Source organism: Myodes glareolus, chromosome X (genome assembly GCF_982192425.1).
Source record: "Myodes glareolus chromosome X, mMyoGla1.1, whole genome shotgun sequence".
In the NCBI taxonomy this organism is placed as follows: domain Eukaryota; kingdom Metazoa; phylum Chordata; class Mammalia; order Rodentia; family Cricetidae; genus Myodes; species Myodes glareolus.
This window is the reverse complement of record NC_142053.1, coordinates 17,504,004-17,520,790: the sequence shown is the minus strand read 5'-3', so window position 1 is coordinate 17,520,790 and position 16,787 is coordinate 17,504,004.

Below are 16,787 nucleotides of genomic sequence, written 5' to 3'. Positions count from 1 at the left end.
CTATTATCTAACAAGGCATAGAGGATGAGAGTCTATTCAAAAGTAGTAGGACCTGGTATGGTTTGTGGTGAGGGCAAAATAGGTCACTGTCCTGCTTCCACTGCCGGACTACTAGTGTGGTTTCCTACAGAGCCAACTGAGTTACTTTTCTTCCCAAAGCCCCTCAGGTCGTGCCCTAGCAGCACAAGGTACACCTGTTGAGAGCAGCAATTGTTAGCTGGACTGCTCCTGAACACCTAGCTCTGGAAGCCCAAGTGGCAGATAACACACTTTTGTTTCTCTGAATTCGCTGAAAAGCTAAAACAAAACTGTCCCAGCTCCCCATTCCTCCAAGTGCAGCTAGGAGCTGCCACAAGCTGGCTGAGTGCAGGATTTTCCTTGAAAGGACTGGGCCCCAGTGGTGCAGCCACAAACACATACTCATACACACACACACACACACACACACACACACACACACACACACACCTTATTTTTCTAACAAATTTCTTGGTGGCAGACTTCCCTACTGCCTACTGCCTACTTCTTGTAAGCCCTACCTCCTTTATACTAGACTGTGCCTTTTGTTTTGTTTTGAGTCAATTGGCCTGGAGCAAGAGATATAGTAGAAGGTGACTTTGAACACCTGATCTTGTCTCTTACCCAAGGGTTGGAATTACAGACCGGAGTTAACGGCTGGGAAGAACTATCGCTTTGTAAAACTGTTAGGTGTGAACCCAGCAACCACCAAATGCTACCCAGTGTCACCCTGTTGCTCAGGAATGCACAGCCACTCACAACAACCAAAGCCCCAAAGAGTTGGATTTGAATTACAAGGTGCCTAGAACTAGAGCTAACTCTTGCACCTACAGCAGGGTCCCTGAGGCCTCCTGAAGTGCCACAGGCTTGGCGATTCAAAGGCCGCCCCTGGCAAGACTGGGAACTTACCAGAGACTTCCAGCGCCGACTGCCAAACTCATACCCACCACCTTGATCCAAGAAGGATCCCTCAAATTCTTCCTTAGCGCGTCAGAATCAGCTAGTTTTAAAAGTGCTCTGTCCTTGACAACATCGTAAACATTTTAGCCACTGATCCTGATGTTTGCTAATCAGGAGATAAGTGATTCTCATTACACCAATCATAAACAGAAGGAAAGCCAGGAGTGGGCTGGTATAGCAGCAGGCTAGCTAACCTGGGCTATATTTTGAGTTCCAGGCCAGACTAGGCTATGGAGTGAGACCCCATTTCAAATAACAAGGAGGAGAAAGCACAGAGGGGTGACTTTTTTGCACCCAAATGTCGCTGCTGGACAGTGGCAGTCCAGGCATTTTTCTAGCTCTCCTACCTCATGACAAGGATTTGCTGAAGCCAGATTCCTCGGGCCCTGTGTTGTCCGCTCAAAGCCTCTCTAATTTTGGGGCTCCTGTTCCAGCCTAGGGATAGGAAGACCAGCTAAGGAATAGACATCATACCGCGACCAACTTTGGTGGGAGAGGATTCTGAACTCTGAAATGCAGGTGACTTCAGGCCAGTGCCTCAGTTTCCCCATATGTAAATTATTGTGGAGGGGATTTATTGAGGTGATTTGCATTCAGCGACTGGCAATGGATGTTAAGTGAATCTGTTCTTGCTCTCTGTTCACCTGGACGTGGAGGGAGAAGCCAGGTGGGGTGGGGACTGGGAGCAGATATTAATGAAGGACAACTAGTCGAACAAGGACGTTTTCAAAAGTTACAAGCACAAAGGTCCAAAGGGTCAGTCCCTGCATTGGACAAACAGAACTAAGTGAACGTATGGCTTTTTGAGGGCCCGACTTTGAAGATCTAGATTGGGGGCGGGAAAGGGGCGTGCCAGGGGCCCTTCAGGGTCAGATAGTCTTCTGTGCACAGCGCCGTTTATCCCAAGCGTGCTAGTCCCAGATCCTCGACCCCAAGGAGGGCAAGGGCCACGTTCCTCCCATTGGCCTTTTGGTCTACGGCTGCCGCGGACAACGCGAAGGAGGAGAAAACGAACCACAAAGGCACAAGCGACAAAGTAGCATAGCGGCGAGCAGCAAAGCAAGCTCAAGCCCTGCAGCAGGCACGAGGCGCTCCAGGAGGGCCTTAGGGAGCTCTGGAATCCTCCCCTTTCGCCTTGCTCAGGCAGGCGGAGCAAAGAAACTACACTAAAGACGTGATTCCATCGGGTGCGAAAGAAGCTGTGTCCGGTGATCTTCAGCCATGCAGTTTCACAGCTACTCAGCAGTCTCAGCCACACGCGAATGGGCGAGGGGAGCGGAGCGCAGCATCTGCGGCTCCCCCTTAAATATCCAGCCTCTAAACCACAGGGATGGTGCTTCTTGGAAGGAACTTGGACCACCGAAATTTTCAGTGATGAATCCCAAACATTTAACACCCTTGGGTTTTTTGTTCGTTTTGTTTTGTTTCTTAAAGAGACAATCTGAGAACAAAGCCGCCCTCTCCAGGGTGGGGAGAGGGGCACGTACCACTCCGTTTAAGTTAAAGACTGAGAAAAGCCAGGCAAAGGGCCGCTAAGCCCCCAAGCCTTACCTTCCACCCCTGTTGGCTGCGGAGAGGCCACCTGGCCTTCTAGGAATCACTAAGCTCAGGAATTGGAGGATGAAGAGCGGGCGTGCGCGGGAGTCTATTCCACGGAGACTTGTCCATCTCGCATGGATGTTGCGTAAAAACTTCCCTCGTGAGCAGGACTCTGGAGACAGGGAGAAAAGGTCTGTTTAGAAAACAGACCCAAAGGAAGTTTTTAGAAGAAAGTGTGGAGCAGGTGCTAGGGGGAAAGGCAAGTGTCTGTTCGTTTGTCCAGGAAACAGAGGACAAGCCTGTGTCTATGGCAACAGACCAAATACTGTGCTAAAGCACTAGAAGGACTTCTTCCTCCTCTTCTTCTTTTTCTTCTTCTTCTTCTTCTTCTTCTTCTTCTTCTTCTTCTTCTTCTTCTTCTTCTTCTTCTTCTTCTTCTTCTTCTTCTTCTTCTTCTTCTTCTTCTTAACAAAAAGGAAACTGACCAGAAAGGGAGTCAAGATTGACCCAACATGAAAGTCATCTGGACGGAGCACAACTAAGACCAGAAGGTGGTACCTTGTTTCTCATTTCAATGATAAATGATAGACAGCATACACCCAACATCCATGTCTTTCCCACACCCACCGACTCCCAGAAAAGAGCTAGATCAAAAGAGCCATAGGCACCTCATTTGTCCAGGCAGTAGTAAATACTGAGTCTGCTGGGCCTCCAACTTTCATTGCCAAACTCTCCCCTAGAATTGGTCTGAGAATCATGGGCTCCCAGGCAGCGGTGTGGCACAAGAGGTCTTTGCAAAGCTGAGAGAATGTTACTGCTTCGCAAAATACTGATGACTATCATTCTGAGTTCTAGATTTCCTTTGGCTTGGCTCTGGACTCCTCGGGACAGGCAGACTACCAAGCTGTATGGAGAATAGGGCAAGGGAGTGCAATCCAGCTCAGTCAGTGGTGGAGGCTGCTGCTGAGGTCCAGCCCAGCACTGATGCTTCTTTGTGCTCTTCTACCAGAGTTTGTCACCACAACTTCCCAGAACCCAGGAGTTTTGACGTGTGTGTGTGTTGGCAACCCGCCTACTAAAGCTGTGGACTTCACCTGAATGGCTTTACTCCTGGGAAGAGAAGCCAGGACGATCACACCTGGGTGTCTTTGTTCTGAGAAGGATAATAGTGAGTTTGCTAGAGACCCGTAGTTCTCATATCAAAAGAATCAAGTATTTTTAGGAATTTGTGTATGTGTGTATGTGAGTGTATGTGTGTGTATGTGTATGTGTGTATATGTGTTTGTGTGTGTATGTGTTTGTGTGTGTGTTTGTGTGTATGTGTGTTTATGTGTGTGTTTGTGTGTGTGTGTGTTGGGGGAGTATTGTTATTTCATATATGCCACAAATGCACTGGCTCCTCCATTGCTTCCAAGACTTCAGAAATGTCCTTATATTCTGTCACTCACAAATAGTGACAGCATAACCCTAGCTCCTGCCAATATGCTAAACTAAGGCAGAAGAAATCCCTTCCTGCCCATCTGCTACAGCGGTGCACAGGATCCTGGGCTTCCGTTTTGCTTGCTCAGGAGCCACTATCAGGCTTTCAGAGTTCACCAAAAGTGGCAGCAACTAAACAAGAACAAAAACAACAAAACACAGTTTGTACCCCAAAGCTGTGAAACCAGCTTCCTAGACTATTTCCTCAGGCATCCGGAGAGACAGCAGCAAGTCTCAGCTGCAACAGGCAAGAACAACTTTCCTATCTTCTAGGCGTGGAGAAGCCCCCAGCCCCACCCCCCACACCTACCCCAGTCCCACCCCGCTCTTCACAAGGACCTCAGTTACCAATCAGCAAGGCCGCTCTTCACTGGTAGCCGGTGGGAGATCTGGAGCAGCATTCCCCGGGAGCCAAGGAAGAAATGTCAGGGTTGGGCTACAGTTCCAGGTAGCCCACTTCCCAACTAGCTTGTAGACCCAGGAGGTTTCATATAGCTGTCACAGAGAATATTTCTTGGGAAGAAATAGGAATGAGAATCAAGATCTCTTCCAATGAGTGACATCCTGGGGATGAGCAAATTTTCACAGGAGGAGGGTTGAGCACTCCTTTCTGTTTGCTCTGTTCCCAGAAGCACCAGAGTCTAAGGCAACAGAGTCTAAGTCCTTCTGGGAATGCATATGCTGGTGTTGGGGGTGACGATGAGGGTGAGAATGTGACTTGGGTGCCCAGAGGATGCTAATAATCTGAGTAAGGGATGTGTGCTTGTGTGTGTGAGCAGAACACGTTAAGAGACTAACCTGGAGGCAGGATGGATAGATGACTTAGGCTGGGTGATTTTCGAATGTAAAATTTGGTCTGTTTTACAAATGCACAACCCTCACTCACACAGCTTTCACCAGACCCCTTCCTAGAGATCTGCACTCTCATTCAAGTTCCCTCCTGAGCCAGAAAGCCCTGATGAGGGTCAAAAAGCTGCCACAATTCCTCAGCAGGATTCCTCCCCCACTGCCGGGCTGACTAAACTGTGGCAAAGGAAAGAATCTGTGGAATTCTGGGTCTAAGGATGACCTTCCCCTAGCCTAGTCTCTAGGAAGAACCAGAACTAGACCCTTTCTTTCATAGGTTCTTCGTGGCATCTATTACTGACTTATTCTTGAGCACTCAAAGGCAGCTGCTCTTTGGCTCAGTGTTCCACTAAGCTGCTAAGAGTCACTGCAGGAGAAATGTAGTTTGAGTCTTACCTGTTGGACTCTGGTGGGGATTCTGGCTCAGGACACATTGAAAACTGCTAGGGGTCTACGTCATTTTGTAGCAGTCCCACTGGGACTGAGATGGCTTTCAGGAAGCCTAGGGAGGTCCCTTTATACTTTGGGCATGATGGAGCAGGAAGAGATATAGGAAGAGAAGAGAAGAGATGCTTGCTTGCAACCAAAATCCTAACACTCGCCCAGGAAAAGTGAGAGTGATACCTCTGGACGACCTTCTGGTCCACCTCGCAGCTCTGGAGACAGGTATCATTAAACGTGCCTTAGGGGCCATGGCTCCAGGGGTTGAGGTACTTCGCGTGGTTACTTGAGATCTTGCCTTCCCAGACACACTAGCCAAGAGGACGAAGTCTAGCCCTCAGAAGCCCTCAAGGGCCAGGTGAAGGCGATCTCAAAGCTTTGCCAGGCCAGGCCCGCAGCTCTGACCCTGGTTGACGTCGGGATTACCATGCGAAGTGACTGCCACGTGAGAAAGTCTGTGAGGCACATAATGCGCGGCACCTCGTTAGGGCCAGGCGGGCACTCGGGGAGCTAGGCCTGCACCATCCGCGGCCCCATCATTCATTTCCCTGGACGTGCTGGTAAAAATGCATCAAAACAGGCTGCGGATCGCGGTATAAAAGCACAGCGGGATGAGCTGCTTTCCAAAAAGGATCTCGGTGATTGGACCGAGCTCGGCGTGATTGACAAGAGCTTAGTTTGGTAAAGGGAAGACACGCAAGCTTTCACAGCGGGATCTCTTTTCTAAAATATATCACACTAGCCTTTGAAAAGCGCCGCACACTATAAGGAAATAGCGTTTCACGGCTCGCTTTATGGTGCGATGACATTTCTTTAAAACACAGAGAAGATCAAAAAAAGAGAGAGAGAGAAATAAAATGTGTTGCAAACACAATGTTTTAATTAGTTTATTCTGCGCGTTGCTTTTATCTGACGTATACATTGCGGGTTCCCCTTTTAATTAAACAGCCCCTCTTGAGCGGCGGCGGGCTAGGAAGAGAGGAGAGGCGCTGCGCCCCTTCGTCCCCTTTGGGAAAAACGGAAAGGCTAGATGGCCTCAGAGCCCAGCTCACAGGCCCCTGTGCCCTCCCGACAGGGACAGGCCGACTGCGGCTCTGGGCTTTCAGAAGCTCTAGGACCGGAGCGCCCCACAGAGGCGGAAAAGAGGGAGGGGAAGAGGAGAAAAAACGGAGGAGGTGCCCCACAGGGAGCCGAATGGAAGGAAAGCCGTCCAAGTAGTTTGGGCTAGGCGCCAGTCTCCAAGCCCTTTCCTCCCACCCCTTGTCATCAGCAGACTCGCTCGTCTCCAGGCCCTCTCTCCTCTTCTGGGTGCGAGGCCGCGGCAGTGATCCGGATGAGCTTCGCGGGTACCTAACCCCTCTCTAGTTTTTGCACTCGGATCTGCCACTTCTTCATCCTCCCTGGATCCCAAAGTAGCTGATCTTCTGATTCCTGTCCAACCGGAAGAGGAGACCGGGCAAGCACCAGCTTCCCGAAAGCGCGGGAGCCCCAGGCACTGTCCTAAGAGGGCGTCCTCCCCTGCCCCGCCCCAGAAAGGCTCCGCAGAAGCTACCGTTTGGGGGGGAACCATCGTGGACCCAACAAGGCCTGTCCTTACATACACATACTCTAAGCTCTTTCTTTTCCTTGTTGTTTTGGGTTTTTGTTTGTTTTGCTTTTGAAGAGGGGGCTGGTGTTTGCTTGTTTTTGTTTTTGGCAGGTCCTTACTCTGTAGCTCAGGGTATATTTGAACTGGGCTGGCCTCCACCTCACCAGTTTCCTGTCTTAGCGTCCCGAGTGCTATGATTACAGGTGTGAGCCACCACTCCGTTTTACAGGTGTGCTTCTGAAGATGCGCCTCAGATTTCAGTTTTACTAATAAAAATCCCGCCCCGCCTTCCACCTTCCACACACAGATCCTGGCGTCCTCGCTTCAATCTCAGTCCGAAGCCAAACCTCAAAGCGCTCTTAATACTTGTGACTCAGGCCTGGAGGTGCTTGTTCTGGGTGGTTGTAACCTTAAAAGTAATGTGTTGGTTTGTAAGTTTTGTCGCTGATGGCTAAAATTTCAAAATAGCCCAAGAAGTCAGGTAAGACAGGAAGGAAGTCGAGCAACACATATTGCAGCTTCCTAAACAAATCCCAGGCACAAGCTAGTAAATCGGTGACTTCCAGTAAGCTGTCCTCTCCAGCCCAAGGGGACTGGGAATGGAAGGGGCTGCCCCAAGGCTTCCAGCATGGAGGTGAGGAGATTGGGATGGGGTGAAGATAGCTAGCTCATGGGTGGACTGCTTTTCTTTATCTTTTCCTGAGGAAGAGGATGAGTTTCTCCTCAGACGTGAACAGAAAGCTCTGTAAGCTGCAAATGCCTCTGTGTACCGTGACTGCCAGTGAGGTCTGTAATGTTGCTTCTCTTGGAAAAGGGAAAGACTCATCAATTTTTCCATTACATTTCTTTTAATATGTGACGGCGGGTAAATGTCTGAAATTTCTTTTCTTTAAGACTGAGGACACCGTTCCTATTTGCGCAGCCTTTCCCATTTAAGTAATAGGACTGCTGAATGGACTTTCTAAAACAAGTGTGAACAGCACTTGGTGAGAGCTAAAATGTATCCCTTTAATGTGTGGTTTCTATGAATCAGAAAACCCCATTTTACAGACTGTATGCAGACTATACTTTCTCCATTCTGCTATCCTCAGGGGGCTCTTCCTGTCACTAAGTTATTTGCTGTCCACCTACATTATAATAACAACGAATGGAAATGAACTGATATGTGTATGAACAAAGTGGAGCTGAGGAATCTCCCAGAGCAGTTTGCTTCCCAAGTCATTTGTGCATTGCATTCCAAATAATAACCTGAATCCAATAGAGCTGCAGAATGACAGTAGAACTTACATATGGGTCGATGGAGCTCCAAAGCCTCTTTCATGGCTACCGTTGTGTGTATGTGTGGCATTCTGGAATTGAAGAATTTAAAAGAATAACAATAAGCCTCAAATTGCCACCAGGTGATCTTTCAATTTGTTTCAAAAGGCCCAGAAAGTAAGGAATACTAAATTTAATCCTTAAAAACTATATGCTGCAGAAATAGACAGCAGTAAAATATTAATGAAAGAAGTTTCTCCCCAAGTTTTGTTTTTTTTTTAATGAACTCAAGCTGATTCTTTTTAATTCCCCCAATGCAGGGTCTCCCCATTTGAATGTTTCTCCCAACAAGCATCAAAACTCATCTGGATTGAAAAAGAAGAAAAAGCATCTTTGTTTAAAATTTACTCTCAAACTTGTAAGTGATCAACACAGCACTTAACACAAAGCCTAGCATTTGTGTTCAGGATGCTAAACTGTTTTGCTGAATTATGTGCATGTCTAGTGACTGGGGGCATCATTTAATCTTACTCTCTCATGGTACTCCAGCACATCTTAAATAGAGCATAAGAGTTATAAATATTTTGATGAGCCAATTATTGCTTCTATCAATAAAAGAAGTCTTTCTATGAAACTAAAGCATTCCTTTTACCCCTTGACTCCTCCTGTCTCAAAGAGATGCCTTTAAAACTGGGGCCAAGTTGCAATATCTAGGCAACTCTGTTCCTTTCAGTTGTCTAGAAACCGAGAAGCATAAAGTTGTCTTCCCTGAAAACATAAGATGTACATATGTAGCTGGGGCAGAAAGAGGAACAGCCAAGTGAGTCAATGCCACTAGGGAGCAATTGCAAGTAACACCCCTGTCCCCTTCTCTTTTCTTCTAAGGCCTCCTAGGAGTGGAGCTGCTGGGATGAAGAAAACTGCCTTGTTCTTCAGGTAGTCCCTTCTGTCACAACCGTCCAGTAGAAATCTGTTTACACAGCTAAAGCATAGCCCTTTCAAAATAATTACACCCACATCTAGGAGAAAATAATTTCTCTCCGAATTCCTTGATTTTATCCCCTTTTGATGAGGACCAGGGAATATTTCTGAAGAATTGGAAGAGTGAGACAGAAGTTGAAGATTTTGCTACATAGGACATCTGTTGGGCCAAGGGAACAGAGAGGGACAGAAATCTAGAGTGGGGAATTTCAGGATTACCAGCAGAATACCCCCGACGTAGAGCAACGGAAAGCTGGGAGATAACGCCAAGGCCCAAGAAGACAGGCCTGGAACATCTGTGGGAGCATCGAGACTGCAAATAGTTGCTATGGTGGGATGATCTCACACTCCAATTAACAAAGTGCTTGGAAAGCAGTTCCCCGGCACCCCTCCCTAGACAGTGAGTAGGCAGTCTGGGCTGCATATAGCTATCTCTTTATTTAAAATTTAAAATAAAGCCAGGAGTTTCAACCTGGATCCAACCTATTGCTTTTAGAGCAGAAGCACAGAATCCTTTCCCTTCTCAAATTGGTGGTGAGAGAGGAGGAGTGTCAAATTTAGCAAAGAAAACTAGACGCTCAATATTAATCTTCAGTTGAGACCCATGCAGCTAGCAGATAATGTGGGAGCTAGTGTTTAAGTGGGTCCATTAAGGCCATGGATACTCCTTCCCTCCTAGGGAGCAAATTACAAACTTCTGGATATATTTGCCACAGCAGCTCTAAGCTGTATATAAACCACTAAGAACTCAGTTTGTTTCAGTAGGCAGTGGAGAGTCTCTTGGCTCCAAAAACTTTAGCGGTTAAAACCACTTTAGGAGGATGGAAGACAGGAAGATTTTTTCTAACGTAGAGAAAGAGTATTTAAGTGATAAGATGAAGAAGGATTCTCCAGAATATTTAATGCCTTTAAGCTGCCCTTGGTCCTCAGAAGAACTTGACCTTTAGCCCTGATCAAACAGTGCATACTGAAGTGTGTACACGGGGGTAGGGAAGACAGGGCTGGACCGAGAGCTTGGACTCAGGAATTTCACTTTTTCACCCGTCTTGGAGGCATCCAGGACTTTCTCACTAAAACCAGGTCTTTCTGCTCTTGACGTCTTCTCTATGAATCTGAGATAAGCGGGGGGGGGGGGGGTGTTGGAGGGGGAGTGTGGCACAGAGAATGCACAGGGCCAAGTGGGCATTGAACTTGGATCCTGAAAGACAGAGGGAGGGAATGCTTGGACACACACAGTCAGAGCCAATAGGGAAAGAGGTTCAGGTAAATGTGACAGGGTGACAAAAGGAGCAAGGCACTGCTCCGCACTGAGTCTCAAAACCCTCCAAGTCTGCATTGTAGCTGGTGGGTAGGGACAAGGCAAGGGCAAGGAACAGGGATCAGACCCCCTGCCCACCCGAAGCATGAGGACTCCTGTGGTCTTAGAAGGAAAAGAACATGCTGAGCCATTTAGGAATTTCATAGCATCTCTTTTTAGACATTCAAGCTTCTCTGTCTCCAAGTTGACTTTTCCACAATTACCACCTTTGGAAAGACCTTAGGTGCAGGAAGCTTTTTTTTCTACACCTACTTTCCCACGTGGCACATGGCTAAGCTACAGTGATGTAAGCTCCTTGATATGACAGTTTATCTCATCCACATCATACTCCTGAAAGTAGGATTGCCAAGGAAGATACATGATGTCCACTTAAAGAATGGAGAAGATTTTAGTATATATCTCACCATGTATATAGGGAGGAAAAGAAAAAAAAAACATTCATTTTTCGTATATTTCGCTCCCATTTGGGAGTTCTTCATGGGTTGAGTGGCTCCCTGAGTCAGGAGGAACTCTTTGTCAGGTTAGTCTACACTTGAAAAGAGAAACAGAATCTAACAAAGCCAAGTTAAAAGGACAAGTGTTAGTGGAAGAGGAGAGATGCAGACAGAAGGAAAAAATCCCTGGCAGGGTCAGAGGCGATGAAAAAAGGAGGGAGTGAGAGAGCTACAAAAGAGGAAGACAATGGGGAAGTAGTTCAGAAGCCAGCTTGTTTGAAATATCCTGAAATCATTATAGCAATCTATCTGACTATTTATTATTTTCAGAATTAGGGGGTACAGCCCAGGGTCTAGAGTATGCTAAACATCTAGTCCACCAGTAAGCTATACCTTAGCCCATCCCATATTCACAGCTTGGAGACAGAGGAAGTGCAAGAAGGTGACCTAAAAGTAAGTCTACTGGCTAAAGGCATTTGTTTTAGGGCAGAAAGGGAGGGAGGGAGTGGTTCTGTGAGAGAGGGTTACATATGCGAACTCCAAGTCCTGATCTTTGAGGGCATAGTTGAGTTGAGGAGAAGCAAGGTACTGACCTCTGTGTTCCTGAAGGCCCCTTGGACCTAGGGAATGGAGGTCACTTCCCTCTGGCTTCCTGAAGGCAAGCTGTTCAGCAGCCTTGGCTTGGATTCACATGCCTTGGTTTGGTTGGTGGCTGTGGTTGCCCCTCAGGGTTCAGTCACGCAGAAAGGGTCAATAAACTATGTATCTCCAGCCAAAGAAGAGAGACAATAAAACCACCCTCAGGGTCAGAGGTCACCTAGTCACTGATTGAGATATTCACAACTCTTTTTCCTCATTTCTCTCACTCATTTCATCTCTTCTTTCCTCTCCACAGCCCCCCCTTCCTTTGACAACTTTTCACATTTTGCCAAAGCCAGAGTGATCCTCACAAGTAATTGGGGTGGTTAGCAGGGGAAAAAAATCATATCTAGTACCAAATGCATCTTGAAAATGAGGGATATGTGTAACACCTATGGGAAGATGGACTTTTCTCTGAGACTAAGTCATTTCCTAGCACAGGAGTCAGCAGGCCTTTCCTGTAAAAGGCCCAATAGAAGATGTTTTAAATCTTCCCGGCCAGCTGCAGTCTCTGGAGCATAATCTCTTCTTACTCCTCTTCCTTTTCTACTTCTAGCCCTTTAAAGGTGATTTAAGGACCATTCCTGGCTCCTGAGCCATCAGAACACAAGAGGCCTGAGTCACCTAGGCCTTGAGGGGTACAATTCGCCATTCAAGTGCAAACCAGATACCTAATTCTCCTGACTCTGTCTGGTTTGGAGGCAGGGGTCAGAGAGGGAAGGGAGGTCCTGTGCTTTGTTTTAATTTAGTATCAAAGTCGATACCTCCTATCCCCTTGCTGGGAAAGGACTAGATAAATGACAAAATGTCCCTCCTGAACTGTGCAAAGTCCCCCTGAGATCTGAGAAAGAAGTTTTAATGGGGGGGGGGGGAGGTCAAAAATCTATGCTCTCAACTTCTATAGAAGAAAAGAAAACTAAGGAAATAAGAACCTCTGGCCCATAGTGAGAAGGAAGCTGGAAGTGTTGAAATAGGCCTGAACTGGGGAAATGGGTGCGCTAGAACTAAGCGCCAAGGATGAGAGCCCCTGCTAGAAACCCCACTGGGCTCCAGAAATAGGTTTCCTGTTATTTAAGGAGGAAGACTTAGTCTCAAAACAGAAATGAATGAGCAAATACGGCACAATAGTCTAAGGCGTCTTTACTTGTCTGAGAACTGAGATAATCTACATTTTAGAATTAACTGAGCATTTAGGCGCTGAGAGATAACCTTGGTGTTCTGGGTAACTGCACGTTAATGTGTTCTATAATGCTAGGCAGGCTTGACACTGAAATTCTTTCTCCTTATCCCATCGCATTGAGTCTCTGGAGAAGAACTTGTAAATGTACCATTGTGTGACTAAAATAGTTAATTTTAAACTGTACCATTGTGTACCTCTTCTAGTATCCTCTCTGCCTATCTCCTAGAATGGCCACTCCTCTCCTGATGGGGTATTCTGGTCTCCAAAAAAAAGGGGGGGGGGATCCTTTCTCAATGTGACTTGCCTTTCGACATCCAAACCACATGACTACTGGAGAAAAACAACTGGGTACCCTTGGAGACACAGAGGAACTCTTTGGGGACAGTACCTGAAGAGACAGAATCCCCCTTTATCTGGAACCTTTCACCAAGACTTGGCTGATGAGTGCTGCGTGCCACTTAGTGTCACTCAATTTCCTGTTCTTCAGGAGCTCCCTTCTTAAGCCCCAACTGGATTTTGATAGCCTTAGTGGAACTCCCTGCCTTCTGTCTCCAAGTTTAGCCCCATTTACTTCAGCCTGGGTCTCCGAAGTTCAAGTGTATATATCTGTTCGCACAGCCCTGATTGACAAGTACAATGAAAATGTCTCATTCTTGTCTGGTTTGCATTTCATTACATTAGGCAACAATATGCCTTGAAACTGCGCAGGACAAAGACAAAACACATTAGTTTTAAAGAAAAAGAAAAGGTTCATTAGCAATATCTATCTGTTGATTTTCTATTAATTTTTAAAGGTATTTAGGACTTATAAAATATTTGCCAAATGACCAGACCATAGGGAAACCTGATGGAATCAGTAAAATCTGGAGCTCAAGAGAGTGTGTCCGCAGGTCCCAGAGTCGCTCAGCTCGGCCGCTGAAGCCAATTAAGAGCTTTATCTTAGCATAAAAATAAAGCCGGCTCGAAAACGCATTCTTTCCCCCTCTTTCCCTCCCCCTTCATTTTTTATTGCCATTTGCCGGGTTTTTTTTTTCTTTTTAAAAGATCAGGGACTCTGAAGAGAGGGTGGAGATTTATGTAAAGAAATTGTCGTTTACCAGGAAAAAAAAAAACCTGCGAATAATGGTGAGTCTCAAGGACAGGTTCCAACGAGGAATACTTTGTACTCCACTGGGGAGAGGCAGGGGCACCAAATTCAGCGTCTTGGAATAATTCCCTTCCTGGATTCAAAGATTCATTTATTGAAATAAATCAGGAAGCATTGGCAGAACGGAAATCCGCTTGCTGGGTTTAAAGGGTCTTTAAAATGTTGTGAGTGTTAGATTGCAAGTCTTTTCTAAATATAAAACAGAAGAAAAGACCGCAGTGTTTCCCTTGGACTTAAAGAAAATTGCTAGGTCTCCGACTTAGGATCATTTCGTGTCCGCTACAGAATTTTTAAAAATACTGCATGATAACACAACGTGCAGCACATGGTTTGTTTTTGAGGCGACTGGGAAGAAGGGCAAAGTGCTGCGGACTGAGGCTCTGGGTTCTACCGAGAAACCAGTTCTACCCTGTTGTCCCTCACAGCGGGTCTTTTCTCCTCCTCCTCCTCCTCCTCCTCCTCCTCCTCCTCCTCCTCCTCCTCCTCCTCCTCCTCTTCCTCCTCCTCCTCTTCCAAGATAGGTCCTACAAAGAATCAGACTCAAAGCTTTGCTCGTTTGGCAGCGATCAGCTTCTCTGATTTTATTTATTGCTTTAGATTTGGGTATAAAAAAATAAATCTTTTCCCCCTTTACTGTTTGAACTCAGTGTGAGGGAAAGGATCCTATTATATTTCCTATCCATGCAGACATGTGGATATTTAGACCAGACCACATACAACTGGGGGACACATAAAAGAGATTTATTGGTTAATTTAGGCTGCCTAATACACATGTAAACCCCAGTAAGCCAAAGTTGCTGAGGGAACCTCGGTTATAGCGGAAAATAAGAACCACGACCCGGGTTCGAGTGGTCCTGCCCGACGCTAAGGTTCCTTTCTGCACCTGGGGGAGGAGGAGGGGGCCAGGAGTAAACAGGAACGCTTTCCACCTCTGGCCCTAGCTTCTGTGTAGGGAAAATTTTGCTCTTTCAAGCCACCACTTGGCTGGCTCTCAGACTCAGCTCCCCAAAGCTCTCTGTCCACCCCGCCCCCACCCCCACCCCCCGCCCCCCCGCAAGTCCTTCCCAGAGACTCCTTCCAAAAAACAAGTTGGGAGAGAAGCTGCAAGTCATGAGAAAAAGTTAACTTTTCTCTTGCCCAACAACACTGATTTGTGAGGCGCGGGGAGCTTATTTTTTCCTGCACTGACTGGCTCCAGCTTGAGACACACTGCTTTCCATCGCGATTAAGAGTCAAGGCTTCTCCTCCCCCAATATGGAAACTCCCACCCATACCAACCACAACAGAACTGGAAATGGCCTGCCTGAGCCATGATGCTCAGAGTCCCCAGTCTCATCCTCTGGGGGTGTATCTGGAACCCCCGAGCCTCACTGAGCAACTGCACTCTTAAGGGGCCTGGCTGCCCCGGGAAGAGCTCTTCCGCCCCGGTTTTGGCCTAGCTGAATCGCCTCAGGTCTGCCCCTTAACTAGGACTTCCCCCTCCCCCTTTCCCACCTTCCCACTTCTCGGTTGATGATCTAATTGAATTATGCCTTTTTTGTTCCAGGGACTGAAGAGCACGTGCTGGAGGCAATTAATTATCGGAATGTGGCCGCATCAAAACGGACACTGGGTACCCGGTAGGTCAGCGGCGGCAACATCCCCTTGCCCTGCGTTCGAGACTACTCCCCCAAAAAAGGCATGCTAGTCCCCAGCTGCAAACTCTCTTCTACAGTCCCTTGCTGGGTTGCTTGCCCAGATTTCCTATCGTGCAAGGCCCTCGCTTATCCGGGTATCTTCAGGGACTGCCGGGAAACACTTGCAGCCCCGGTGGCGGGACAGCCGCCTTCCCTCGATCTCCAAGCTCTCAGGCTCGCTTTCTCCAGGATCCGAGGGGATCCAAACTTTTTTTCCCAAACAGTTACACGTCCTGGGACGGTAGGGGTGAGAAGAGGTAGAGGAATGCTAGGGAAGAAATTAAGGAAAAATAAGGGATGAGGGTGAGGAAAGTAGTCCTCCCTTTTGCAAGCCTGACTCCACGGAATTCATTTGCATCATTTAAGCATATTCGTTATTCCCTAAAACTCCTTAAAACCCCCCCCCCCCCGCAAGAAACTCTTTAGAAGGAGGATAAAACCTTTTTTTTTTTCTTTTTTTGGAGAGATAAGTTTCAGTAGATCCAATAATTTAAGTCAGCAGTGAACTCACCTTCCAATTTGGGGCTCTGGATGTGGAGGGAGATGGGGTGAATTTGATGTGAAGGGGTGACAACTTACAAGATAAGTGCCAGGAGCATTTTCTCCTAGAACTAGAATAGAAGCAAACTAGAATAGAAGGTGAGGTGTTGGGCCAGATCAGGCAGATAGGGGCGCAGAAAGCGAAAAACTGCAGTTATAAAGCTTGAGGCGGTCTCTCCTGGCGCCTCTGAACTTGATCAGATGTTGTTTCCTACAGAGAGATGGCGGCCAGGTTGTGAGGCTGCCGCGAGGCACAGCCTTTGGGGGCTCTGCCCTGCCCTGGATGTGGCAATCACAGGCATCTCTCAGCCTTTTCTTCCCACTCACTCTCCTCCATCCTCTCTCTGCTAGTGCTTTGCCGGACAAATCATGGGTGGATTTATAACCCTGTTTATGGTCATTTTGTTCAGAAAAAAACCTCGCACCAGGGGTAGAGCGGTGGGGTAAGAAGGCCACTCCAACACAATCCCCTGGAAAGTAATTCCTTAGGGAGTGACTGCCTCTTTGGGCCACTAGCTGCTTCTCTGAAAAACAGGAGAGTAAAACCCAATGTGTTAAGAGGGGAGACCATCCCATGTCCCAGATTTCCTTTCCACTTTTGCGTTTCAAAACGTTGAAGATTCAACGTTTGTTGTTCAGTCATACGAAAACCAGTTCCTGTCTGATGTGTTTACTGCGTGTTTTGTGCACACAGGCCGTGTTCTTGCATATGTAGCACGAGTGGATGTTTTCTGGAATCTGTCT